This window comes from Marmota marmota, unplaced genomic scaffold, assembly GCF_001458135.2.
Source record: "Marmota marmota marmota unplaced genomic scaffold, marMar, whole genome shotgun sequence".
In the NCBI taxonomy this organism is placed as follows: domain Eukaryota; kingdom Metazoa; phylum Chordata; class Mammalia; order Rodentia; family Sciuridae; genus Marmota; species Marmota marmota.
Genome location: NW_026000037.1, coordinates 8,794,370 through 8,822,044, shown reverse-complemented (window position 1 = coordinate 8,822,044; position 27,675 = coordinate 8,794,370).

Below are 27,675 nucleotides of genomic sequence, written 5' to 3'. Positions count from 1 at the left end.
ATGTTACTTGATAAAACTTAGGGTGCAGTCTCAAGAAAACATTTTTTTTTCTTCTGCATCAGCTCATTTACGAACCAATTTATTTCTGAAATAGGCCCCAGGGGCTGGCTGGTGGGTGACTGTAATAGGGGATCTCTGACTGGCCACTCAAGGAAATTGCTATGGACTTTTAATCTTATTTTGATTAAGTTCTGTGTAGATTGTGTCTGCCAGGCTGCCACTAAGATTACTGTTTCTGAGATCTTTTGGCTGCTATTGGACTGAGACTCAATTTTTTTTTAACTTTTTCAAGGTTAAGTTGAAACAATATTGCCCATTTCTGATAAACAGTATATGTTTAGATTCAGAATTGTTCTAGAAACTGTAATGTTAATAATGACACCATATTTAAGAAGTCACAAGTTTACAAAAGTCACTTTTTCAGAAAAATAGTTTCAACTTAAAAAAGAAAGAAAGGAAGAAATTATTTTAGGGGAAAAACAGTATCTTCAAATATTTCAAGTTGCAAAATGAGAATTTTATAAAGAAATGAAAGATAGTGCAAAAATAACTAACCAGAGATAAATTTTTAGTGCAGAACAGCCTTGATATGGTGGAATATTAATTTTTTAAAAAGCATTTGAAAGCAAATATCAAATCAAAATAAGAAGTCTGTGCATGTGGGATCAGGAGAATACAGAGGAGGCCGATCCACCAGCTCAATAGTGGGAAGGAATCACCTCTCTGTGTAGACCTGGGGGAAGGGAAAGCTGGGCATCCTTCTATGAAGGAATTTCAGACACAAGAGGTGTCTCCAGTTCTGATCAGAGGTTTAGCCCTCATTCTGGCTAATTCATATTTCTTCTGGAATCCCTCATTCTTATATAAGCTCACACAACCATGCACATAGGGAATTTTTCTTGCATTTATCTCTTCCTCTAGCAAGATGGATCTAGTTGCAAAGTAGGAGTGAACCTTAGGGATGCATGCTGAAGCCCTTTCTCCTGGTCTCCCAGATTATATTGTGACCAAAATGCATTATAGAGGAAGACCATCCATTACTTCACCTTGGGTCAGTACCTCAACATGTGCCCTTGATGAAGAAGATGACCTGTTAGTGGACTTTCCTCTGATCTGAGTATATAATTGCCCACACTAGTTAGCTAAGGACTGAAAAAAAAATGGTCTGTAAAAATACAAATTCCACAATTCTTTTCCCAGTTATATTTTTACAATTTGATCTATTGCCAAAGGATTTCAGAAAACTGAAACTGTAAAAGTTATATATCTAAGGGCTCTGAAATATTTAAAAAATATTAAAACAATGAAAAAGAACAAACAGAACTCCAGATTTCCTTTGGTGTTAATTTGCATTCATCCACAAGTGCAGGATAGAAATGACTTCAGATCCCCCAGATCTTTAGTTTCATGCAGCCAGAGCAGAGATTGTTATCAATCTTTTCTGAGACTTTCTTTGACCAACCAGCCTTGACAAGTCTTCCAGGTAAAAATTCTTCTGCTTGATGAGTTCTGCGACTGATATTGTAATTGTATTTTTTATTTTATTCACTGAGTTATTTAGCTTCAAAATTTCTGGTTGGTTCTTTTTATGATCTTTGTCTCTTTGCTGAATTTCTCATTTATACCATAAATTTTCCTCCTAAATTTATTTCAGTATTTGTCTGTTGTTCATACTGTCCTTTCTCTCATTGTCTCCTTAAAATCATTCAAATCTTTGTCAGGTAGTTTGTTTCTTTTCCTTTTAGGGGATGTCTGTTGTTAGAGAGTTATCGTGTTTCTTTGGACAAATTTCAATACCATATTTTTTGTGGGTGCTTGCTGTGTCCCTACATTTTTACTTTTGAACCTGGTACATTTTACATGTCTATACTGAATTTATAGAATAGTTGTAATTGTTAAAGAATCTTTGCCAATGATTTGACACAGGGTGTTTGTTGGATATGTGGTGTTGGTTTTGGTTTCAGGTGTATACTTCAGTGTAGTGTCTGAGAATATCGTTCAGCAGTAACAATGTTGGTGATGTCCACAAATATCTTAAGAGCAACTGCCCAGCTGCCTCCCAGAGCCCAGAGTGGGTGGGCAGGATGAAGGAGTGCTTCTCACTGCCTCAGTGGGCCAAGCTTCCTCAAATGGACCACCCAACTACTTCTTGAGACCCCAGAGCCTTCCACAGTGCTGTTTAATTGCTTCCTTGGGGCTTGGCAGCCTGAACAACTTAGGAAAAATGGAATCACTTGCTTCTTAGGTTTGTAAGTTGGTGGACCCGTTGTCTGCTTCTGTGAGCTTCTGTGGACTGAGATGTTAAGGGCAAGATGTCCAGGTGCTCTAGGAATAATGATGGCTGGGGTGAACAAGCCCCCCTTGCTGCTTCATGGGGTAGAGGGAGAGAGAGAGTGGGTGTCTCCTTGCTGCTTTCTGGTACTTTGGGTGGGATAAGACACTCTCAAGTTTGGTTTCTTGACTGTTTCCAGGGCAGCAGAAGGGTGGGTAAGGCCAGAAAACTAATTTCAGGTGGTTTCTGTAGGCTGAGCAGCTCAGGGTGTGCTACATTAGTGTTTCCTGTGGCAATGTGAGTATGTCAGGGTCTGCTGAGTGGTTTACTGCTGGATTGGCAGAGCTCGGTGGTGGGGGTGGGCAGCTGTGCAATTGCTTTACAGGATCCCAGGTGGTGAGGGTCTCAAGACTGCATCATGAAGAAGAGCCTGGCCAAATGGGCACAAGGTAGGCTGGACTCTTTCTTCAATGCAATGCAGCAGTTTGGTGACTCAGCAGCTCCCAATAGTAAGCTAATGACTGAAGAGGCCTCAGCAGTAAATTTCTCAGATGTCTGGGGCATAAGTGATATGCTTAGTGGCCTCCTGCTTGCTTAATCTTTTCTCATCAAGCAAAATCCTTCTTGGTTCAGAGCTGATCTCAGGAGAAGAAATAGTAGATCCGGTGCACTTAGTTTCCTTCTTTATAGTGCCATGATGTGTCTCTATTCTATGGCATCTCTGCCACTTCCCCCCTGCACTGTGGTGCTCTGCTGAATCCCTCCAGTGCCATAGTGCTTGTTTGTACTTGTTTTGCTCATGTGCTCTGGAGGGCAGAGAAGTCTGCCAGGCAACTCATCTTACTGACCTCACTCTCCACAACTTCTGCACATATTTGTCACATTCTTTGCTTTTCCATCTTTTTAGTAATCTGGAACTTTCTTTCAAATTGTTTTTTCCTCCAATTTAATAAAATACTTTCACATTTCACTTAGTGAAGCTTTGCTCATGAAAAAATGAACAGTGTTGACTTGTTTATCTTAATTGTCTCTACCAATTTCATCACTGTGCTATATTTTGGAAATAATTCTGGATTTTAACATGTTACACTTATTCTACTGTATTGGGGTTTTATTTTTGTTGGCTGACAATGCTACTTTAGTGCTATTAAGTCTTACTTTCAGGCTGCTTTTAAGTTTTATTTTTCTTTGCGTTTTGGATTCTTCATTGGAATTTTCATACTCCATCTGGAACTGATTGGCATGTTTGAATCTGCTTATATTTGCCTTTGATCAATATTGAAAATGTTTGATTCAGTTTTTCTTTGTTTTTAGTCTTTGTCTCTTTAACTCTGTCTTGTCCTTCGAAAGCATACTTACTTCTTAGAGCTTTGAGTTTTATTCTCTACATCTCTTAACTTTTCTTCAATATTTTATCTTATTTCTCCTTACTGCAATTAAACTGTTTCTAGTCATTATGTTAATATGTTAAAAAGGCATAATATTCCCAATGTTTGTATTTTCCCTGAATATTTGTATTTTCCCTGAATGAATCTTTAAGTTTCTATTTTATTCCTTTAAATGCTGTAGCATATTTGTAGTCTAACTTCCATCTGACACTTTTATGTTTTAAATTGTTTCTTTTGTCTGTTGAATCATTTTGAGATATTCTATTATCCTTAAAAACATGGTGAACCTCTTCCTTCTCTCTGTTTCTCTGTTTCTCTGTCTCTCTTTCTACCTGCAGGCAAATGTGCATTCTCTTTTTTTCTCTCAAACACATACACACATTACTGGAAGAAGAAGAAGAAAATTATAAATTTAATAAAATTATAAATGATTTGCAAGCATACTTAACAAAAACTGAGTATTTCACTTTGCTTTTGCAGGGATTACCTATACAAGACTCCATGAAGTTAAGGTCAAATTTTGGGAGTCCTTGGATTCCAGTCTGCAAGTGTGCTCAAAGCTGCTGCATGCTTGTTTGACCCTTCATATGATTGTGTCTCCTTAACATTCTAGTTTAGATTAGAGTGAGTGTCTGGACACATGTTCTGCATTTTTTTCAGTCACTAATTTGAATATCTGTCTCATATATAGATTCTATCAGAATTTATTTTTGTTTGATTCAATATAGTGTTTCTTTACATTCATCTACATTGTGTGCGTGTGTGTGTGTGTGTGTGTGTGTGGATAGATAGATAGATAGATAGATAGAAGTATTTAAAACTGTACCTTTCTTGTGATTACAATAGAAGTATCCTATTGTAATTTTCCTAGAAGAAGATAACCATCATCATCACATTGTTTCTGTTTTCTCCATTCTCTTTCTGCAATTATATGTTCCTGGGGTCATTTTATTCTATATTCCAAGCCTTTCCACTTTTTGTATGTTCTTTTTATTCCTGTGTTAGCTTTTCATTGCTGTCACCAAAGATCCGACAAGAGCAATTTAGAGCAGAAGTGTCTTTAGGCTCCTGGTTTCAGAGGTCCACTCCATGCCTGGCTGACTCCACAGGCTTGTGCTGAGGTGGGGCTGAACACGTGGAGCAGCTGCATGACAGAGAGAAGCTGCTCAGTTCATGAGAGCTAGGAAGCAGAGAGAGAGTTTGGGTATAATGATTCAGGGATACTACAATCCCCATTTTTGCCAGCGGGCCCCTACCTGCTTGAAGCTACCACCATTAATCCATCAAATGGATTAATCTGCTGACTAGGTCACAGCTCTCATAATCTCATCATATCACCTCTGAATCCTGTATTGTCTCAGACAAACTCTCAGGGGATGCCTCGTTTCCAAATAATAACAGTTTACTTATTGCATTCCAAATAATTCTTCATCCTTCCTTTCTGTTGTGTTGATTGTACCTTTTGTTTGATGTATGCTGTTATTAAAAATAGCCAAGAAAGCCTAAAGAGTTTATTGTGTGATTTTTTTTGCAGAAACAGTTTTCTAATTCTTGATCAAGAAAAATATGGGCCTTCTTTGTCCAAACTCTCAGAGTATCAACCAACATAACATATTTGTGTGTTAATTTGTTAGTTTGTAGGTTCATGGCCATACAATTTTTAAGTTTGAAGACACAAAACATATGAGAGCCATAGATTCTCAGAGAAGAATGCATTTATTTTTTCCTATCTGTTGCTCCAAGATTGACAGTCAAACTTCATTTTCCCTTCTCTGTTCTGGTTAATGAATGTTTCCTTGTCTTCTCTTTAATTACAGGTTCAGTTATGCATCACTTCTTCATTGATGAGCTGTGATGAAATCAAAATTTATAAGTTGCTGTGCTGATCTCTCTTACCAGGTAGAAAATTTAAATTAGTTGATTGCTTGTGCACAACTGTTGCTGGTGTTTTGGCCTAGGTCATTTTCCTTGTTTTTCTCTCGTTTTAGGTATCTATATCTACAAATGTATATGAATTTGTATACTTATATATGAAATCAATTTTTTTTCAATATAGCACTTGTTACTTAGAATTTGTCATATATCCCAAATCTGATTCTAAATCCCAAGTTATCCTTTTTCAGTTATAAAACCTAAGTTTCTTGGTAAGCATTAGAAAAGTGTTTGAAAGAAGACTGTTTTGACTGATTTGGTAAATATGGTTATATAGCATTCACTGAGATAAATAACCATTATCAATCTGAAGTTTTCTCTTTTTTTAGGTACTGAGGATTGAACCCAGGGATGCTTACCCACTGAGCCAAATTCCCAGCCCCTTTTAATTTTTTGAGACAGGGTCTCCTTAATTTACTGAAGCTGGCCTAGAACTTGCAATCCTTCTGACACAGCCTCCCAAATTCCTGGGATTACAGGTGTGTGCCACCATGCCCAGCACATAATAAATCAACTTATTTGAACGTATAGCCTAAAAATGAAGGCCAGTAATATGAATTTTTAATGACATACATCAGAAATAGCACTTTGTACAAATAATCTCATATAAGAATAAGTATTCCTATTACTAGTAAAATTTAACAAGAGGAGAGAAGGTTTTCATTTACATGTAATCAAAGAAAATTTGAAAATAATTACTTGTGCCATTTTAATTCTTTAGTATTTCTTTTTTAAATGTGAAAAATTTAAAGAGTATATTCTCTATCATGATAGAAAAGAAATGTGTGGTATATATATTTGCTAAAAGTCCAGTGTACAAGATTTAATTTGATTGGTTTTGAAATAGTAATTTCCTGACACCGTCTCTCTGCATGTTTCATTTACACAAGAGAAAACTCTTTAATTATAAGATTTTTAATTTACCCTGGTAATTTCATAAGAAAAATGATTAATTACTTTGAGCAATCAGTTATACAGATAATCATAGTTCTTTATTTAAACCACCAAAAAGGAAAGAAAGCAGATAAGCTAATGCATAAAACATACAGAAAAATTCATTTAGTAAAAATGATGTGTTGAAATATTTCTTTGCACATGGTTGTTTAATATCTGCCCATTTTTGCTGAGTAACTGATAATTATATTTTTAAGTACAATTGACTCTTGACACAGCAATGGGATTTTATGCAAACACTATTTTAAAAATAAATGGTATATTTGGAGTGTTGACATTTAGAAAATGCAAGTTTTGTGAAATTTTTACTATGCTGAAGAATCATAAATGTTAAAGCAAATGAATGAAAGATTGTATATAATGGAATTTAAAAAGAACATTTTATATACTTGAAGGCCCAAGGCAGGATTCTATTATAAGTAGTTGCTCTTTTTGTGTGTGTGTATGTATATGGTACTGGGGACAGAACCAGAGGCACTTTACCACTTAGCCACAGAGCTACCCCTTCTTATTTTGAAACATTTTCTCAGAAAATTACTGATGCTAGCCTTGAATTTATAATCCTCCTGTTTGAATCTCCTGAGTTACTTGGAAACAGGCATGCAGCACCATGCCAGGCCAAGCAATCTTCTTTCAATTGAAATGATAGCTATCCAAATTTTCAAAATACTTCAGCTATAAATGCTTATTTACCTTAGTGATCTAACCTATAGGTTGGAACCCTGATTTCATAGCAGAAAACATACCAAGATTTGAAATAATGTAAACGTCTTTACCCTACTCTGGCCCTATTAAAACATCAGTTTTTAGGAAGATGTGTAGGTAGTTTGTAATGTCACATATTATTCTAAGATGTGGTTTAAGGTAATAACCAATGAGCAGGCTACATAAATACCAACTGTGTAAACTTAATCTACTTAATCTATGCAAATGTCTGAAATTGAAAGAGGAACATAAACATGAAAGAATTTGGACCTATCAGGGTTTCCACTTTTTTTCTAATTTGTTTGAGAATAAATTTAAAATTATTAGTTGTAGGAGCTTACAAGACAAAGTGATATCAGATTAATTTTATATAAAATATTAATTGTACTATTTTACACATCAGAATTTGACTTTAATAAATACAAATTTTGGTAGCTACTTTCAAAACTATAGTGTTTTAAGAAGTGTCAATATCAAGAGCATATTTTAATTTTCTATTTACATGACAAAATAATGTTTTTCTTTAACTTTGGTAAGTCAATTTAAAGTAAGATGTAACTGGTTTTTTGTTATGGTTTAAATGTGAGGTGTTCCCCAAAAGCTCATGTGTGACACATTGCAAGGAATTTCAGAGGAGAAATGATTGGGTTGCGAAAGTCTTAATCCAATCAGTGAATCAATCCCCTGATAGGGATTAATTGAGTGATAACTATTGGGGCTTGGCTTTAGAGTACATATTTGTATCTGGAAAGTGAGTTACTCTCTGCTTTCTGATCACCATGTAAGCTGTTTCACTTTGCCACACTCTTCCGCCATGATGTCCTGCCTCACCTTGAGCCCTGAGAAAAGGAGCTGGCCTCCTATGGACTAAGACCTCTAAAACCATAAGCCCTCAAGTAACCTCTTCCTCTTCCAAAATTGTTCTGGTTAGATCCTTTTAGTCAGAGCAGTGAAAAAGCTGACTAAAACAGTATTTCAATAAAGGTAACAAATTTTGAGTGAAATATCACAAAAGTGTAATTTTTGTTATTTACCACTACTTGAACCTCCTTTGGACTTTATTTGCCAAGTAGACAAAGGATTCACTGGTCACCTCAATAATTTACCAATAATGTCTCACCCTAACTGAAAAGATTCAGCTTCTTTACAGCATCCTTCTTTGTTTACACATACTAAATATCTCCCCGTATTTTTCATTTCCAATTTCTAATATTTCCACATAAAAAGAGAATATTAATCACATTACTGATTTTTAAGAGTTTTTTAATTACTTTGGTAATTTGGAAAGAAAAATAAGCAATAATATGGTTTCAAAATGCCAAAGTTCCATTCTAATAATTCAACTGAAAATAGCATGAAGGATAAACAGAATAGGCTGTGACAACCCTTGAAAATAATAGAGGAAGCCATCAACAGACCAGAAAATTGATGGATTTCGGAATAGATGAAGCATATTGTATCCTACTGCCAGAGAAACTAATCATTTTCTGTTACTGATCTTGGGTCACGAAGTCTGCTGCTGGCTAATCTGCAAGTGGGCATGTTTCTCTAATAATGGCCCCAAACCTCACAATATTGGAGGAGAAATCATTGGCAAAAAAAGCATTTCCACTTAGTAAGAAAAGAAACAAAATAAATAAAATCAGCCTAGAAGCTGCAACATTATTCCATATTTAACAGGAAAGGGCCATGTTTTTTTCAAATTCTGGTTTACTATGGTGGATATCAGTGGACAAGTACATATACTACTACATCCTCCAAATGGAACAGCAAGTAAGAGAAGCAGCAAATTTAAAGGACAACAAACATAATATAATTGTAAAAGAAAGAAAAAATTATCTCATCCTTTCCCAGGCTTTGTAGTTACACCTTTTTATTTTCTTTTCTTTCACTAAGAGCTTTAGTCATCTTGGGCTTGCAAGAGTTTGGATCTTAAATGTCTCCCATAGGCCCATGTTTTAAGGCTGGGTGGTGGTATTGGGACATGAGGAAGCTTTCAGAGTTGAGGCCCTGTGGGAAGTCCTTAGCCCATTGGTGGCACGTCCTTAAAGGTGATGGTGGGACATGGCCCTTTCCTTTTTCTTTTTCTTTCTGGCCTTACGGTGTGTGGTTTTCTTCCAACATGCTCTTGTGATGACCTGCTGCTTAATGACAGGTCAGGGAAACAGGACCAATGGCTCATGAATTGGAAACCCTAAAACTGTGAACAAACATAAACCTTTTCTCTTGGAAGAATGATCATCTCAGGAATTTCATTAGGGTAATGGAAAACTGACCAATATAGACTGCTTCATCAAAATACCTTAAACTGGTGGTTTAAAAACAGGCTTTTATCTCTCACAGTTCAGTGTCTGGGGGAGGAGGATGAGGGCTTGAAGAGGGCTGGAGAAAGCCCGGTTCAGGGGTCTGATCTCGCGGTGGCACTAAGGCCTTCAGGAGCACCTGTAAGCCTGCCCCCCTTCCAAAGCCACATCTTTGCCTGCAGAGGCATAACTTTCTTCCAGGGGGCTGGAGTAAGACCTCAGGATTTCTCCCTTACTTACTGTGGAGACACTCTTAGAGTTGAGGCAGCTGGGTCACTGTGCCACACACAGGCCCAGATTGTTTTCCCAGGAGATCCCCGCCAGGTTGGGAGCCTAGTTCTCTTCACATGAGCACAGGGGTGAAAAATAGGGAAAGGAGAGGCCCGACAAGGTCACTCTTGCCTTTTACCCTCGCACCCTTCCGATGTCGGTGTCAAGCACTGTAGAATGTGCCGCATCTCCCAGCATTCTTCTCTGTGCCATGTGTTATGGTACCAGGTGAGTCTACAGAGAGCAGTGCCAATGCTCCCGAGTACTTGCAACAACTACATTTTACGTGGAAGTGACATTGAGGTCACATGTAATGACCTCGGGAAACTCAAATTAATAGTAGCCCTATTCAACTTGGACGGATTCTAAAATTGCTGGAATGAACCAGCATTACCTGCTGGGAAGATAGGTGACTAAAGCCAAGAGGCAGTAACCTTTATTAGTTTTAGTTAAAACATTTGCATGGTAAATTTTGTAAAAAAAAAAAAAAAAACCCATGAGCTGGAGAATGACCCACAGGAATGAGAAGTCCTAAAGATTTAACTTCCTTTGATTTAAAGTAAAGCTGATTCCCATTACACAGACAGAAAATTAGAAAGAATCATATTTATTATGTAATAATAGTAAATTTATTTCAATAATTTTTCTGAGCAATATATGCTGAAAATTTTCCCAGTATTATTTGCTATTGTAAACAATGCCATATTTTAAATCCTTATATCTGAAATCTAATGTAAATGTGTATTTATATATATATATATATATATATATATATATATATATATACACACAAACATGCTTGTCCTAAATGTACCATATATTTTATTATTTGTGTGTACTGAGAAGAGGAAATTCTGAGATACAACTTACAGATATAGAAAATTTTTCAAAATATTGGTAAACAGCAAGGTTTGAGTTTTGTTCCTTTACACCCCTAAGCAACATATACCAGTTTCCCCAACCACTAGCTTTTCCCAATTACTTTAAATATCAGCCATTTTATCTAACTTATACATGCTTTTATTTTAATCTGTCTATACAGATTCTTGCTTCCCTTAAATGTCTTTGAAAAAATAACTGTATCCAAATGATATGTTTGATTTCCCATTCAAACTATCATAAACATTTTTTTCTGGGGGAAAACATAACAAAATAGAAACAAGCTTGGTGATTAGAGATATTGATTATATGTATAAGTTCACCTGACTGGGAAAATGGAATAAAATTTATTTTTTTAATCTCAATTAGGAAAGTAGAAGTAAACATCAAAATTATATCTAGATTATATTGTGATACCATATATATAAGCAACTTAGTTAACTATAACCATCTCAATATAAAAAATGTTATTGAGAATATATGAAAAATAAATAAAACATAAAAATAATATTTGAACAAAATGAATTTAGAAGTAATAATATTAGATACCTCTGAAGCGCTTTGGTAAAAAGTTTAGATTATGATAAATTTTGCTCTAATACATTAGGAAAGAAATTAAAGATGGCTTTTTTTTTTTAGCATTGTAAAGATTGCTTTCAGAGGTTGTGGAATCAATATAATCACTTTTATATAATATTTCTGAATATTTAACATTAAATTTTGTCAGAACCAGAAGAATAAACTAATTTCTTTTTTTTTCCCTTGGAGGCAGACATGAGTCTTATGAATTCACTCATTTCTAGACACAAAACAGTGCTTTCAAAAGTAAAGTTTCATTTGAAATATGTGAAACTGAGGCACACAGCATTACCAAGTCCATGAAAAAATTAGTCAGCCCAGTTGTGCAGAAAAACACAGGACCTTAGTCTAGCATCTGAAAAACACTCCCTGGCATATGGTGGAGTGAGTATGTAAGATCATGAAGCTGGAGCCCAGAGCTTGTCACCTCTAAGAAGGTGGGTCATCGAGTGTTGCTCACATAGTTAGACTTGCTTAGGTAAGTTCATTATGACGATGATCATAATAAAATAATTTGAAAACTCTGGTTTTAGTAAATTATGGTAAGAATATTCGGATAAGACAGAACTGAATTGACAAAAGCAATTAAATCTCAAAGTCAAGATTGAAACCCATATTGCACTTGTTTTGTTTATTGGAGTTTATTTGCCATATCTGATGAGAAAAAGAAAATCGGTATGAAAGTTCTCCACATTTTCTCAGTCACCCCACTTCATTTCTTATGCAAATCACTTTATGCACCATTTCTATTTTTTCTCAAGTAGCACTATTCTTTCCTTTTTTCTTGGCTTGCTTCTGCTATTGCTACCCATCAATCCCCAGAGCTCAAATAAACAATGCTTAACTGCCTCTAATATGTATATTACTCCTCCTCCCAAATGCATGACTTAGGTTTCATGCCAGATAGGGAAATGAACACATTTTCTTTATATTGCTTTTTCTTTTCATCAATTACTCATGGAAATACCTTAAACAAAATATGAATAGCTCTAAAATGGTGTTTAGAGGCTGCCAAATATTTCATATGGTCAAGTTATCACACATCATTCCAAAAAAAAAGCATTTTAGTAACAGTATATCAACAAACTTCTGAGATATTTTTTGTATAATGGACTTTGGTGAAGGAAAGAAACTTATTCTAAACTTGCTTGGAGGGCAGGGGCGAAAGAGGAAATGGTTTAAAGTTTCCCAAATATCTCCATTTATTGAGGAAGAATAAGTGGAGACAAACTGACTCTCTTGATGAGGCAGTACATGGGATCTTGATTTCAAATCATTCTTGAAAATGATACATCAAATGGAGAGAGCAAGAAAAGGGAAGGAACAAGAATGCAGGTCTTCACAAATGACAGGGCTGTAAAGGAATGAATAGAAACTTTATCTACTGGGTAATAGTATTTATAAAATAATGCTTTACACCTAACTAAAAGAAGGACATTTTGAGAAAATATTGTGTTAAAGTAGATGACAAGAGGTAATATTTATAATATATGTAAACATCCCCAAAACAACAACAAAAAATGCAGTTAGGAACCCCAAGAAATTAGCAAAAGAATATGTACATACTATGGAAGCTGTGGTGAAGAAAGACAGTAAAAAATTTATGTCTTATAAGATGACTCCTCTTTTCCCTCTGTTAAAAGCCTATCAGAAGAATACTTAGGTCAGAGAAATTACTTCCACTTAGATATTCAGTGACACAAATTTTTTCTGCTAACTTCAACATTTGACAACCAAAATTACTCTCCAACTCAATGCCCAAGTTAGGTGAGAGAACTAGGAAAAAGGGTTTTATGGGATTTATAAAGAAAATGTCTGGGAAGTTGTATCTGATTCATTAGTGATAAAGAAGATAAAACAAAAATAACAAGGACTGTCACTAAAAAACAACAGGCAGGACACATTCCAAGGTAACATAGGACCTATAGCTGCTAGCATTCTTCCATTTATTTCTGGTAAAGAATAAGTTGCTATAGATATTTTTTAAAAATCTGGCAATTTACTTTGCAACGAAATGTACATATGCCAGGAGATCTACATACTAGGCATCTTGTCTTTATGGTAAAATCATGTACAACAGTGGTTCTTGAATTTGTCCAGCTGTTATTAAATTACTTCTGACTTTGGTACCCACATATTCACAATGAAAAGCTTTCTTATTCATTTGCAGAAACTGAACATTATGGGTATCTTTATTTCAATGTGCTAAAAAAAAAAAAAAAAAACAGATTTCATTTGGGGCCATCACATTGTTGTAATGTATAGCTTTTGATTTGGAGTCAAGAATTCTACTTTAGAACAGTACATTTTGTTCCTAAGAATTCAGAGATTATAAAAGCTAAATGTGAGTGTATATCTAACTACGTGCATATCAGAAATTATCTCTTATATTTGGTCAAAATAAAAAATAACTTTTTAAAAGAAGAAAAGAAACATTCTATACTGAAAATGAATAGCAGGTTAAATTTCTTATTTAAATAATTTAAGCTGTATAGATTTGTAAAATTTGAATTATATTTCTCAAATTCAAGAAAAACAGTCAAGTCACTGGAATATAACATATCTTTCTCAATCTTTTGTTGTTCCACAGGCATAAGCTGATTTCACTCATATTTTATTTATTTTTCTATTACAGAATTCAAAAAATATTATTACAGTTGCAGTAGGAAGTACAAGTTGAAACTTTCACTATTTATGGAAATTACTGAAATTATGATATAACTTAAAATATAAATTAAACTTTGCATTCATTTTATTTTATTTTTATGTACTTTCTTTTATTGCTTGGTTGTTGTTGTAATTAAAAGTCAATGAAATAAAATCTTTAAAAATTCTAACTTTGTTTGAAATAAGTGATTGGACAAAGGTAATAATGCAAACATCCAAAGAATACAAAAATAACAGTTGAAAAAATAGAACAGTTCTTAAAGTTTTTGAACTTCCAAAAGTTACTGATGAAATATTTAGATGCTTTTTATATTTTTTTTTCAAGGATGACATGTTGCTGAATGCAAGGAATACACTAATGAATTACTAGACCAAATAAACAAGGTCAGTGAACATTCAGTGCATAAGATCCTCATATGAAAATCAATTGTATATCTAGATACTAGTAATGAACAGTCTGAAAATAAAGTTAAAAAGACAATTTCATTTACAATAACATCAAAAAAGAATAAAATACTTGTAATAAATATCACAAGAGAAGCATGATACTTGTACACCAAAAACTACAAAACACTGTTGAAAGAATTAAAGAGACTTAAAAGAAATGGAAGGACATTCTATGTTCATGGATTAAAATACCTCATATTGTTAAGGTGGCAGTACTCCCAAAGTGATCTACACATGCAATGTTTGTTTATTTTAGAAAACAACGACTGAAATTTAAATGATAATAACAATGGGTTCATGAGTGAACCCATGGATATGTTGTTATTATCATTTAAATTTTATTCATTATTTTCTAAAATAAAGTAGTAAAAGTTGTGAAAGGAAAAAGAATGTCAAATTCAAGAAAAAAAAGAAACTGAAAACATCCTAATGTTTTAATATTCAAAAGGCAATCTTGTCCTCTTCCCTGAAATAAGAACCTTCACTCTGCAATGAAATTAATTATTCTTACAAAATAAAGATATATCCCAACAGCATAAGTGAAAAAATAAACAAAATACACAACCAGTTGCACTTTCCCCTAGTGAATGAAATATTTCAATTTTAGACTAAGCATCAAAGCAAATTTATTAATTTGGCACTTGCATAGGTGTATAATCAGAGCCTACAAAGTGTCAAATAGCTTTTGTAGTCCTAAAATTAATTCATTATCAGAATAGCTTCAGAGTATTCAGATCCATTCTATAAACAGTGTTAGAAAAAAATGAGGCTCTGTGCTGTAGTTTTGTTTTGTTTTGTTTTTTAAAGGATATGGTCATTGAATGTAGGAGAAGCAAAGCACTTAAAAAAAAGCCTTTTGTTGGTGGCAAGTTTCTGTGCATACATGAGCAAAGGTGTGAACACACACTCTCCAAGCACATGCATGTGGAAGAGGCATTTATAAATGCAGGATCTAAGTCATAATGCAATCAATATTTGTTAAAATGAGAAAGAATTCTACTAATACTTCTAACTAAATCAGTGATTATTGAATGCATAGTTAATATTTTGCTAGCGTACCTAAATGCTTCTTTGTATGAAAATGACCATGAAGTGAATTTGTGCTCTGGACAACTGAGAACTTGTCTAAAATGACAAAGAAAATAATATTTCCTTTCAAAATAGCAATAGTGGTGGCCATCTAAAAACCTGACTTTTAAGAGATTAGTCACCAAACAATATACTTCAAGAAACCTATTTTCAATAAGAGGAAGTCTGAGAAAATGAATCAATAAAGTTTTAAGTTAGTAGAAATGTCATTGCATCTACTTGAGGACTTTTGAATAGAAATTATTTTGCAGAGCTTGTCTATATGATTAAATAATTTGAGTTTTTGATATGATTCACCAAATTAAATAGCAAGTGATATTTGAAAATAAATCAATATTTTTACATAAAAATATAATAATTTAATTTACTACTCAGTGGCAGGGGAATATTCACAAATATATGCAAAGAACAGAAAAATAAAATATTCTTTATTTAAAAATTATTTTAAGAAACTTTCTGTACAGTTTGTACAGGGTATTTACTGAAATTGTGAGATATTCTTTGCTTTGGAATTTAATGGTTACTTGATATCTGATAACTGGTTTTCTATTTCCAATTATTTTAAATTTTAATTAATTTATCTAGTCATGAGGATTATATTACTTGAAGGAATTGCTGAAATTGGGATGTATTGTTTCTGATTTCAAAGTTAATTAAATGTTCATATGTGATTTCTCTTTATCATGGTAAAAAAGTTTTTCTCATTTTACTTAGAGTTTTATGATTAATAGTTTAAAGTGCTATGCCTTTATTACAATTATTATATTTTTCTTTTATCGGTTTATTTTATGACTTATTTTATTTGCTAATTTTGATAATAAGACTGATATTTACAAACCTTTCAATAAAAAATAATCCAACTCCTTGATGATATGCACAGGGTTTATGACATGCTTCTTCCAAATGGGACACCTTGGCACACTAATAAATTAAGGTCAAGAATATGAGAAACTACAGGGCCTTGCAGGACTCTAAGCTTCCTGGAAGCAAGGCCTAAGACCTTCCTGTGAGATTTTCCCTCTGTAAGCACAGAGAAAAGAAGCATCCTTGTCTCTGAAGACAGGGACACAGAGAGGAAACCATATGACCAGGTCTTGCTAAATTGGTCTAAATTCATTGCCCTTAGCACATAACCCTGAGCATATTTTCAAACTTACTTTCAATTTGTCATCAAACCACTATCAATCAGATGCTCAGCTTTAACCTCTTCTTTAGGTCTTCATTTTTTCATGAAGGTGCTAGGACATGTAAAATCTACACTAAATACTTTTGTATGCTTTTATCTTGTTAATCAGTTTCTCACCTCTGCAATGCCATCTGAGAATTTAAAAAGGTAGAAGGAAAACACATTTCCTCCCCAGAGTATAGTTCTATTTTATACAATATAGCATTGCTTTCATCAGCATAAAGTCAAAATTTTTTCTTTCTTTTCATGGGTAAGATTGGACTGTAGTTTCTTTGGGTATCAATTGACGGGTCTAGGTTTTAAGATTATTCTACCTTTCTTTTCTATTTTTTTTTTATTTTGGGGGGGAGTGGGGATGGGGTTAGTGGGCAATGTACTAGAGATTGAACTCAGGGGCATTGGACCTCTGAGCCATATCCTCCTCAGCCCTATTTTGTATTTTATTTAGAGACAGGGTCTCACTGAGTTGCTTAGTGCCTCACCATTGCTGAGGCTGGCTTTGAAATTGCAATCCTCCTGTCTCAGCCTCCCAAACCCCTGTGATGACAGGAGTGCACCACTGCAGCCAGCTATATAATTCTAGCTTTCTACTTGCTCTGAATGGGCTTGAAATAACCAGAATTATCTTTTTCTTGAATCTTATCTTTCTGCTTATTTTCATATTTATCTTAAAACAGAGGTTGAGGAAATATTTTTTTTCAATTTCTTTAATGATTTTTAAGAACATTCAACACCACATCCCCTCTGCAATAGTCAGTTTTATTCATTATTTTTCTTAAGAATTTGTGTATTTAATCAGATTTTTAAAATATATGTTAAAAGGTGTCCCTAAAACTCTTATGTGAGACAATACAAGAATTGCTTGGAGGTAGAGTGGTTGGATTGTTAGAATTATAACCCAATCAATGTATTCATCCATTGATTTGGATTAATTGGGGTGTAACTAGGTATGGCTGGAGGAGGTGGATCACTGGAAGGATGCATTTGGGGTTTATATTTTGTCCCTGGGAAGTAAAGTGAGTGTGCACACGTACCCCTCTCCCCTTCTCTGTTTCCGGGTGCCATGCTCCAGCTTCTTTTCTCTGCCACACCCTTCTGCAAGGATCTTCTGCCTCACTTCAGGACCCCAAGAATGGATTTGGTCATCTATGGACAGAGACCTCTGAAACCATGAGAAACCAAATAAACCTTTCCTCCTCTAATTGTTCTGGTCAAGTCTTTTGTTCACAGCAATGAAAAGCTGACTAAAATATTTGGTGTATATATCTGTGTGTTGTGTGTTTATGCCTCTACCATACCATATTCTTTGGATTACTGTAGCTTTCATGTATGTGTATGTGTAATTATATATATATATATATATATATATATATATATATATAATTTTATAGGTATAATTTTATATATGTAAATATACACACATAATATATTTCTTGTATAATCCCTGGTACAAGAGATAACTAATGTGTATAATATAATATATACCAGGGATTGAACCCTAGTTTCTTTGGGTATCAATTGACGGGTCTAGGTTTTAGCCACACTGGCATGTGCCCAGCCGTTTTTACAATTTTTTTTTTTTTAAAATTTTGAGACAGTGTTTTGCTAAGTTGCTTAGGGTCTTGCTAGGATTACAGGTCTACAACACCATGCCTGGCTTTGTAGTGTATATTGAAGTCACTACAAAGTGACTTTCAATGTTACTTATGATTGCTTCAGCTATTCAGGAGTTTGGTGATTTCATGGAGTTTTAATTTTTACAGTTTTATTTTTTTTCAGTTTGGGGGTACATTGTAGGTGTACATAATGGTGCAATTTGTTGTTATATATTCATACATGCACATGATAAAATATTATATTTTGCTAATGTCATTGCCCAAATTTAGAATTGTTTTTCTATTTATGTAAAATTTATCATTGAGTTTTATAGAAATCATATTGAAACTGTATATTGATTTTGGTTGTCTCAACATTTAATCAGTATTAACATTTCCAATCCATGAATACTGACTATCCTTCCATTTCTTTGTTTAATAGTTTTCAGAGTAGAAAAGTTACAACTCCTTAGTTAAATTTATTGCTAAGAATTTTATTTCTGTAGCTTTTAAAAATGAGCTTGATATAATTTTGATATTTCACTATTTGTGTACAAAAAAGCTACAGCTTTTTGTATGCTGTATTTATATACTGAAACGACTACATTCACTTATTAATTCTCACAGTTATTTTTAGTGGATTCTAGAGGGTTTTCTGTTTATTGGGTCATGTCATCTACAATAAGGTGAAACTGAATTCTGCTTGCTTCTTTGTTCCTGAATGTATAGGCTGGGCAAATCTAACTCAGATTTTTTTTTTGAGGATTAAATGAAATAAACTAATGAAATAAAGTAGCACAAAGCATGGATCATGAGTAATAAAATAACAGCAGAATGTTTTCATTATTACTTATGGACACAGAGAACACTAATAAATATTGTAGTGTTTTAGATAGGGGTCTATAAAATGCCTAATTCATGACAATAGCTCTCACTTGCTTCAGGTCCACCTATCTTCATCTTGAAATAATTTGAGTGTGTGTGTTCTATTTAATATTTTAGATATTTTGACAAAAAGAGAGATATATAGTATATTATTCATGGAAGACACTCCTTTTTTAGTCAGCTTTTTCACTGCTATGACTAAAAGACCTGACCAGAACATTGTAAAGGAGAAAAAGATTACTTAAGGGCCCACAGTTTCAGAGGTTTCAGTCCATGGACAGACGGGTCCTTTCCTTGGGGCTGAAGGTAAGGCTGAACATTATAGTGGAAGAGTGTGGCAGAGGGTAGCAGCTCACATGATGATCAGAAAGCAGAGAGAGACTCCACTATCAAGACACACAATATATACCACAGAGCCATGCCCCCAATGACCTACTTCCTCCAGCCACAACCTCTTTCAGCTAATCTTTATCAGGGGATTTATCCACTGATTATATTGATGATTTCACAGCCCAGTCATTTCTCCTCTATACCTTCTTGCATTGTCTCATACATGAGCTTTTGGGGGACAACTCACATCCAAATCATAACAACTCCTTTACAGAAATTATCCACACTATCTGAGTACAGTGTTATAACACTACATATTTAACAGAATCTCAAATAATTTAGTATACTTATGTCCAACTGTGAGTTGTGGATTATAGAAGCACTTATGCAATTGCTGTAAAATTGTCTTGTACCTCTCTATTGATCTAAAAGCATAAGGCTTTTCAAAAGTATGAGCCCTCAAAACAATGTTAAACACACAAATTTTGTTTAACATTAATGTTAATATTGAGAAACAGAGAACCATGTGTCAAGTATTAATTTTTATCGATGACACTTCTAGTGGCTTTGCCTTGGACCTATTTTAGGGTGTTCTTCTAAATTTATAATAATATTACAGCAGACACATATATAAACCATATACCAATTTATTAATTTATACTAGGACATATTTAATTTTAAATTAATGTCTTGCTACTAGTCCCCCCTAAAATAAAGATGTAAACAAAAATGCTTATTCATTAATCAGTTAAACTGAGAAAAGTAAACCAATTTTCCTGAAAGGTAATCCATTTTATAGGACCCCTATTCTTCAGAATTTCTGGTATGTATGTAAGAATTTATATAATCAAAAAGCATTCCTTTTCTGAGTACTTGTTTTGTTTGCCAAATGATTATAATACCTTGAAGTCCAGGTACTCTATGTAGTGAAGTAAGAATCAATTCTACCATGGAAGTTTTGAAAAGTTTTATATAGTAGTGGGTAATAACTGAAGAAACAACACTTACATGTCAAAATTAACACACTTCATTCTGGGGAGCTCTGTAAGTTTCTTTAAAGCACATTACCCTTTGAATTTTCTAGAATCTTTTTTTTTCCACTACCATAGCAAAATGTAATAATACCATCATGTTAAGTAGTTTAGAAGTTGTCAAATCTTAATAGTGTTTACAGTTAGATCACAAAGATGTTATTTTCATAGAATTCTCCTTTATGCTTATATTCCAGTAACTTTTTCAGTATATGGATCAGTTTTCTTGCCAGGTTTTATGAGAAAATGAGTTGAAAATAAGTCTTTCTCATCCATTTTAAAAGCTCTGATAAATGTCATTTGGTAAATGTTCTTATCAACAGATGATACATTGATGATTTCAAAGAAAAATATATGTCAGTAATATTTGTGCAAGCAAAACTGTACAGAAAAGCAGACAGAAAAGATTAGTTTTATTTTATACCATTTGATTATGTTGTTGTTTGTGAAGTTAGTGCCATAGTGATTTAGATCATGATACATATAAAAATTGGATTATTCAAGTTTTCCAAATATAATAAAATTACAAACTTCAGTGATGCTGAAAAATGTAATGATAATAAATTTATCCATGCACTGAGGAGAAATAAAATGCATTTCTAAAAAATTTAAATTGTAATAGCTTTGTTTTAAATTATATTTAATTAAAGATATAGAGATGGTTGGCTTATTCCTATGCAATTTTATATTCCTTCTAGTATTCTGTTGTAAATATGTATAATTTATGTTTAAATATGTGTAGTTAAATGAATACATTGAAAAATATATTTTGATTTTAATAATATGCAATTATTTATCATCCAAAATAAAAATTTTAAAATCTATTTAACTGTTTATTATAGATTATTTGGTAAATACTCACATATAAAATGTTAAAAATATCATCATACATGTTGAACCTAGTATAACTTCTATTCATTGCATTTATACTCATTGCATGTTTAACAAAACTGAGTTTACATTATGCAATTTTACAACTCCTTCTAGCTTAACATTATCAAATATTATTTCTATCATAATCCTTTATGTGTAAGTGATATATTTGTCTCTAATTCTAACATATGTGTCATCTCAGGGTATAATTATATTGACTGATTTTTATTCTCACTATGAGTCATATTTTTTTGCTTCTTTTTTTACCCTGGCCATTGTTGATGGTTAATATAGTGAATTTTATCCTGTTGGGTGGTAGGCAGTTTTGTGTTCCTTTAAATATGTTTGAGTCTTATTTTAGGACATAGTTCAGTTAGTTTGATACAGACTGACCTGTTTTAAGCTTTGGTCAACTGAATAAGAGCAGGCTTTAAGTTTGAGCCAATTTTCCCACTATTGAATCCAAACAATTATCTGTACATTGTCTAATGCTCAGTTATCTACCAAAATATCCCTTTATATGCTAAGAACACAAGAGCCCCAGCCCTTTGTTTCTTTTAAGGTTTGGGGGACATTTTGAACCGTCTTTCTGTAGTTTCCTTACAGGTGTGCATTCCTTGCACAAGTATGCATGGTAACATGGTAGGCTTCCTCATCTCTTTAACACAATACAAAGGTCATGTTCTGTCTTCTTGCTTGCTGATATCTGGAAATGTGTGTGTGTGTGTGTGTGTGTGTGTGTGTGTGTGTTTAGTTATATCAGGTAGAAGGGTAAATATTGTTACCCCATGTTGACCTGAAGTAGAATGTTTCCTTGTAGGTCTTGTTTGGAACATATGTATTATTTCAAAAGCAAGTTTTTTTTTTTTTCTGCACCTAGTATTTTCTTCTACATTCCTCTTATTTCCACTGTACACATTTTGTACCTATTTACCATCTACCCTGCCTCCAAAACTCATTCATAGAGGTTGATCTTATTTTAGGTGCTAAAATTAAACAAAACAAAACACTCATTGACATGAATCAGAAATATTGCAACCCTCTGTTCACAATACAATAAAAATAGCCTAAAATAGGTAACTAAAATAAAAACCAGGAAGTATATCTCACAGAGGAACATAATAATAATCTTTTACTAAGTTACTTAGTGTAAAAGATGAATCAAATTGAAATTATGGAATTTAAAGATGTATTGGCATCAAAGACAAAACATGTCAGAATCTATAGAATTCAATTATAGCTGTAATAAAAGTATGATTCTCAGAAATACACATTTTATAAAACTGAAAGACGGAAAATAAATCAATATTTAATTAAAAAATACAGAAAAAAAGAAGGAAAACAAAATGAAGCATAAGGAAAACTAAGACTGGTAAATATGGGATTAATCACAAAGAATTAAAATATTGTACATTGATTTAATAAAGAAGAATCCTACAATTTTGAAGAATTAAGAGAAAAACTATTTACCACCATGATTAAGGAAAAAGGGGGAAATAATAAATTGAGAAAATGTCTAGAGAAAACTTATGCTACTGAAATAGTATCAAGGCCTTAATTAGGACAAATAGTTTAATTACATGAATTCCCATTGAAAAAACTTTTAAAAGCTGTCCTGGACTTGTGATAAACCAGACAAAAAGAAAGAAAGCAAAAACAACAATAATAAATGAACCAATATTAGATCCAGAAGATTTCAAAGAAGAAATTTTATCCCAACTTTACATGTCAGTTCTGATGTTCTATAATTATTGTAGAACATGCAAAAGGAAAAAGAAATCTTCAAAATTTCTCTTATGAAGCGTATATAATTTTAATGCTGAACTCTATTAAAAAAATGAAAAGAAAAAAAAATACAGGGTAAACTTCTCATGAGCTTCAGGTGAAAATAATAAATACAATATTAGTAAATAGAATTTAACTTCACACTGAAAATTAAGAAAATAATACACTATAATCAAAGGGACTTATTCCAAGAATGCAAGGTCATTTCAACATTCAAACATATCACACACTTTATTTAAGGATCTAAAAACAAATCATATTAAATATTTTAATAAATCATGAAAACTGTAAAATTAAATATTCCTTCATAATAAAATTTTGAAAAACAGGAAAACAAAGTATATTTATTTACTTATATTTACTGAAAGTAATCATACTCAAAACGAGTAAAGGTAATAGATAAAGTGGGTGAAAATAGTTTCAGTGCATACTACGAATGAAGAGTAAATGTCCCTTACATATTGAAATGCTCTTAATAATGAGGGACAAAGGACTAAACTCCAATACAAATACAAGGACAGAAATTTCACAACCAAAGAGATATGAAAATCATGTTTAGTCAGAGGAAACAAAAGCTCAAGATAATTAGTAAAGTGCTAATTCAAAGGACAGACATGTTTTTTACCTAGTCCATTCTCTGAAAGGAGGAGTCGCAGGACCTCCCTTGGGTGGCTAGAGAAAGCAGCTCTTTCACATCATGGGGATGGGAATGCAAACTCTACCCACACAACTCTTTTTGAGGAGAAGTTGATAAAAACTCCAATTCTATCTAAATCCAAAATTACTTAAAACCATTTTATATTAAATCTAAGAACATTTTAAAATAGTAACCTATGAAAGAGAAATATTAGCTTAATTCTGAATTTGGGGTTTTCACCTATTTGGGGTCTTGCCTTTCAATGCCTTCCTCTTGACACTGTGCTATAATCATTAATTCGCATATTTTATCTTGCAATGTACATTTTGGTTTTTGATTCTGTGTTTTCTCCATGCTTAAATTAGTTTACTTTTCTCGGAGTACCAGAAAACGTATGGGTCCGAAAAAATGACCCTAAACTGTATTCTGGGCTTCATGTCTTTTCAAGATACAGAATTTCTATTTCTAAAGTGTAAATTGGTTCAGAAACTCTTTCTACCTCATTTGTCTTCATGTGAGAAATCATTTTCTTTTCTAGACATTGTTTTTGGTGTTAGATATTGTCTGATTTTGACAAGTTGATGGTGATTTTTGTTTTGTTTTGGGGAAACTTTTTATACTAGTCCTTTTGATACTGCTGGTTACCGGTTAACTCGACAAGTCCTGTTGAAGGGAACCCAAAAGTGGAATCTGTGGGATGAGCAAGTCCCATCCCTATTACACATCTAGAGCTTTCTTTGTTCTTTTACATTCCTCTTCCTTTCCTTGGTCATTTCTCCTCATCCTGTAATGTGATGGGGGATGCCAGTGGGAAGGCCAAAAGGTGGGAAACAGGTGGGCTAGAGGGGCCAGGGCAGGAAGGGGGTGGCCAGGGCAAATTAATTAGCAGTTCCCCATCTGCTCAAGAGTTGCTTCAGTAACAATTCTTAAGAGGGGCAGTGTAGGACAGGCAAATTCCCATGTTGCAGTCTCCAACCTTGTGGCCTCAAACCCGATTTCTTCAACGTGGCCCGATTTATCCATCTACACTGACTGTCTATTTGAGTTCTGACTTCACTTTCATTTCTCTTTTTCTTCTCCCCAGTTTTCCTGAAATTTAGATCTTTTTTCAAGTCTGTCTTCAAAGGTCCACTTTTCTGAGCCATTCGTAGTCCTCTGGCAGGGATGGGCTTTCATGGCAGTTTTAAACACTTGCAGCATACAGCATGTAAATTGTGAAGGTTTTGCTGTTGTTTTTTTTTAATTTCAAAAATCAGTTTTTCAGTCTTACCCTCCTAGGTTTTCTCCTAAACTAGGATCTTGTTTTCAACGATGACTATTTTTAGTAATTTAAAACTATCTACCATGGTTTTGATTTGCATTTCTCTGACTGCTAGAGATGGTGAGCATTTTTTCATGTACTTGTTGATTGATTGTATGTCCTCCTCTGAGAAGTGTCTGTTCAGATCCTTGGCCCATTTGTTGATTGGGTTATTTGTTTTCTTATTGTTTAATTTTTTGAGTTCTTTGTATACTCTGGATATTAGGGCTCTATCTGAAGTGTGAGGAGTAAAAATTTGTTCCCAGTATGTAGGCTTCCTATTTACCTCTCTTATTGTTTCTCTTGCTGAGAAAAAACTTTTTAGTTTGAGTAAGTCTCATTTGTTGATTCTAGTTATTAACTCTTGTGCTATGGGCATCCTATTAAGGAATTTGGAGCCCGACCCCACAATATGTAGATTGTAGCCAACTTTTTCTTCTATCAGGCGCAGATTCTCTGATTTGATATCAAGCTCTTTGATCCATTTTGAGTTAACTTTTGTGCATGGCGAGAGAAAGGGATATAGTTTCATTTTGTTGCATATGGATTTCCAGTTTTCCCAGCACTATTTGTTGAAGATGCTATCCTTCCTCCATTGCATGCTTTTAGCCAATTATCAAATATAAGAAAGTTGTAGTTTTGTGGATTGGTCTCTGTGTCCTCTATTCTGTACCATTGGTCCACCCACCTGTTTTGGTACCAGTACCATGCTGTTTTTGTTACTATTGCTCTGTAATATAGTTTGAAATCTGGTATCGCTATACCACCTGATTCACACTTCCTGCTTAGAGAGAGAAGATGGGAGGGGAGGGGAGGGGGGATAGTAGAGGATAGGAAAGGTAGCAGAATACAACAGTTACTAATATGGCATTATGTAAAAAAGTGGATGTGTAACCGATGTGATTCTGCAATCTGTATATGGGGTAAAAATGGGAGTTCATAACCCACTTGAATCTAAAGTATGAAATATGATATGTCAAGAGCTATGTAATGTTTTGAACAACCAATAAAAAAATTAAAAAAAAATAAAAAATTAATAAAATTATCTAAATTTCATATCATGTACAAACCCAAGAATGGACGTTATACTCCATACGTATAATATGTCAAAATACACTTTACTGTTGTGTATATAACTAAAAAGAACAAATTAAAAATGATTCTAAATCTTGTAGATATTTTAGGTAAAGTAGTGGGTTTTTTTTGTTTGTTTGTTTGTTTTTCATTTTCTTCCACAACCAGATTTATGGCTTTGTGTCTTCTGCAAGAACATGCTGTTGTGTTTTGGCCAAGTTAACTGAACTAAGATACCTGTGGAGATTCCCTGTATTCCAGTTTTGCCCTGAGTGCTTTTTTTCTGATTTTACTGTTATTATGTATTTTTTCTTTAGCTTTTCTACCAAGTAATTTTTGTTACTTAAAGGATTTAGAGGAACATTACAAATGACACTTGTAAGATTAAAATAGATGAAATAATATTTCTTTTATCTCATGAATCATGAAGCTTGAATATTGATTACATGCTATGAAGAAGATGCTAATGCATTTAGCTTCCTTCCATATGTCCTTTATTTTTTTGATACTTCTAAAGTATTTTAAAGGTTTATAACAGCTGTTGTGTAACTATAGCCCCTTGGGTTATTTTTTCTCTGTTGTATGTAAATGTATCTAAAACTATTAATCATTTGATTGCTACATCTTCATTTTCATTTCTGGGACACTGGCAATCCATCATGTCTTTTTCCAAAGAAAGGGACATAGTTACTGTTTTCCCTTGATAATTTTATGTTTCAAAATATCTGCCATTGTTTATTTTCATATTTAAAAGCAAATTACATGACTATATTGTTAAGTCATTTGTTCTCATCTTCATTATTCTATAAACAATGCCTCCATTCTTCTTATTTCCCACAAGAGGCATCTTTGGTTGCATTTGTTGAAAGCAAAACAGAATTTCAAAAACCTTAGTCAACAGGTCTAATTGGCTTTTGTTAGAAATTCATGAATTGGCAGCATATCATCTATGAAGGACAAAGGGTGCTTTGATGATAAGAAGTAAAGTGTGGCTTCATTGATAGGAAAGGGTCACAGAAATAGAACAACAAAAACAAAACAAAACAAAACAAATCCAAACTGATGCATTCAAAGTTACTTCCCTTGTAAGTTTAAAGCAAAGGGGTCTTCCTTACCATTGCAGCCCAGGTACACTGGGTCCCTTCTGACTGGTTGCTATACATGTAGTATGTTGCATACAGCTCTCCTGTTTTGAAATTACGCTTGATCATGTGTCAGCAAGCACAGTGACTTCATTCTGGGTGATCTTGTCTATTGCACCCGGAGCAGGAGTTTATAATAAAACAATGGCGGCGCTTCCATAAATGAAGAATTGCTATAAATACTTCATAGAATGGAGGATTTTCCTCAGTATGATACTCAATGATGTTCTTGAAGTTTTTTTAAGTCTATCCCTTTACTCATTGTGAAATTGTGATGCTAAAACTACATGCTCAAAAGCACTTGCTCAGTGGACTCAGTATTCTCAGAGGTACTGCAAGGTTGACAGCAGGC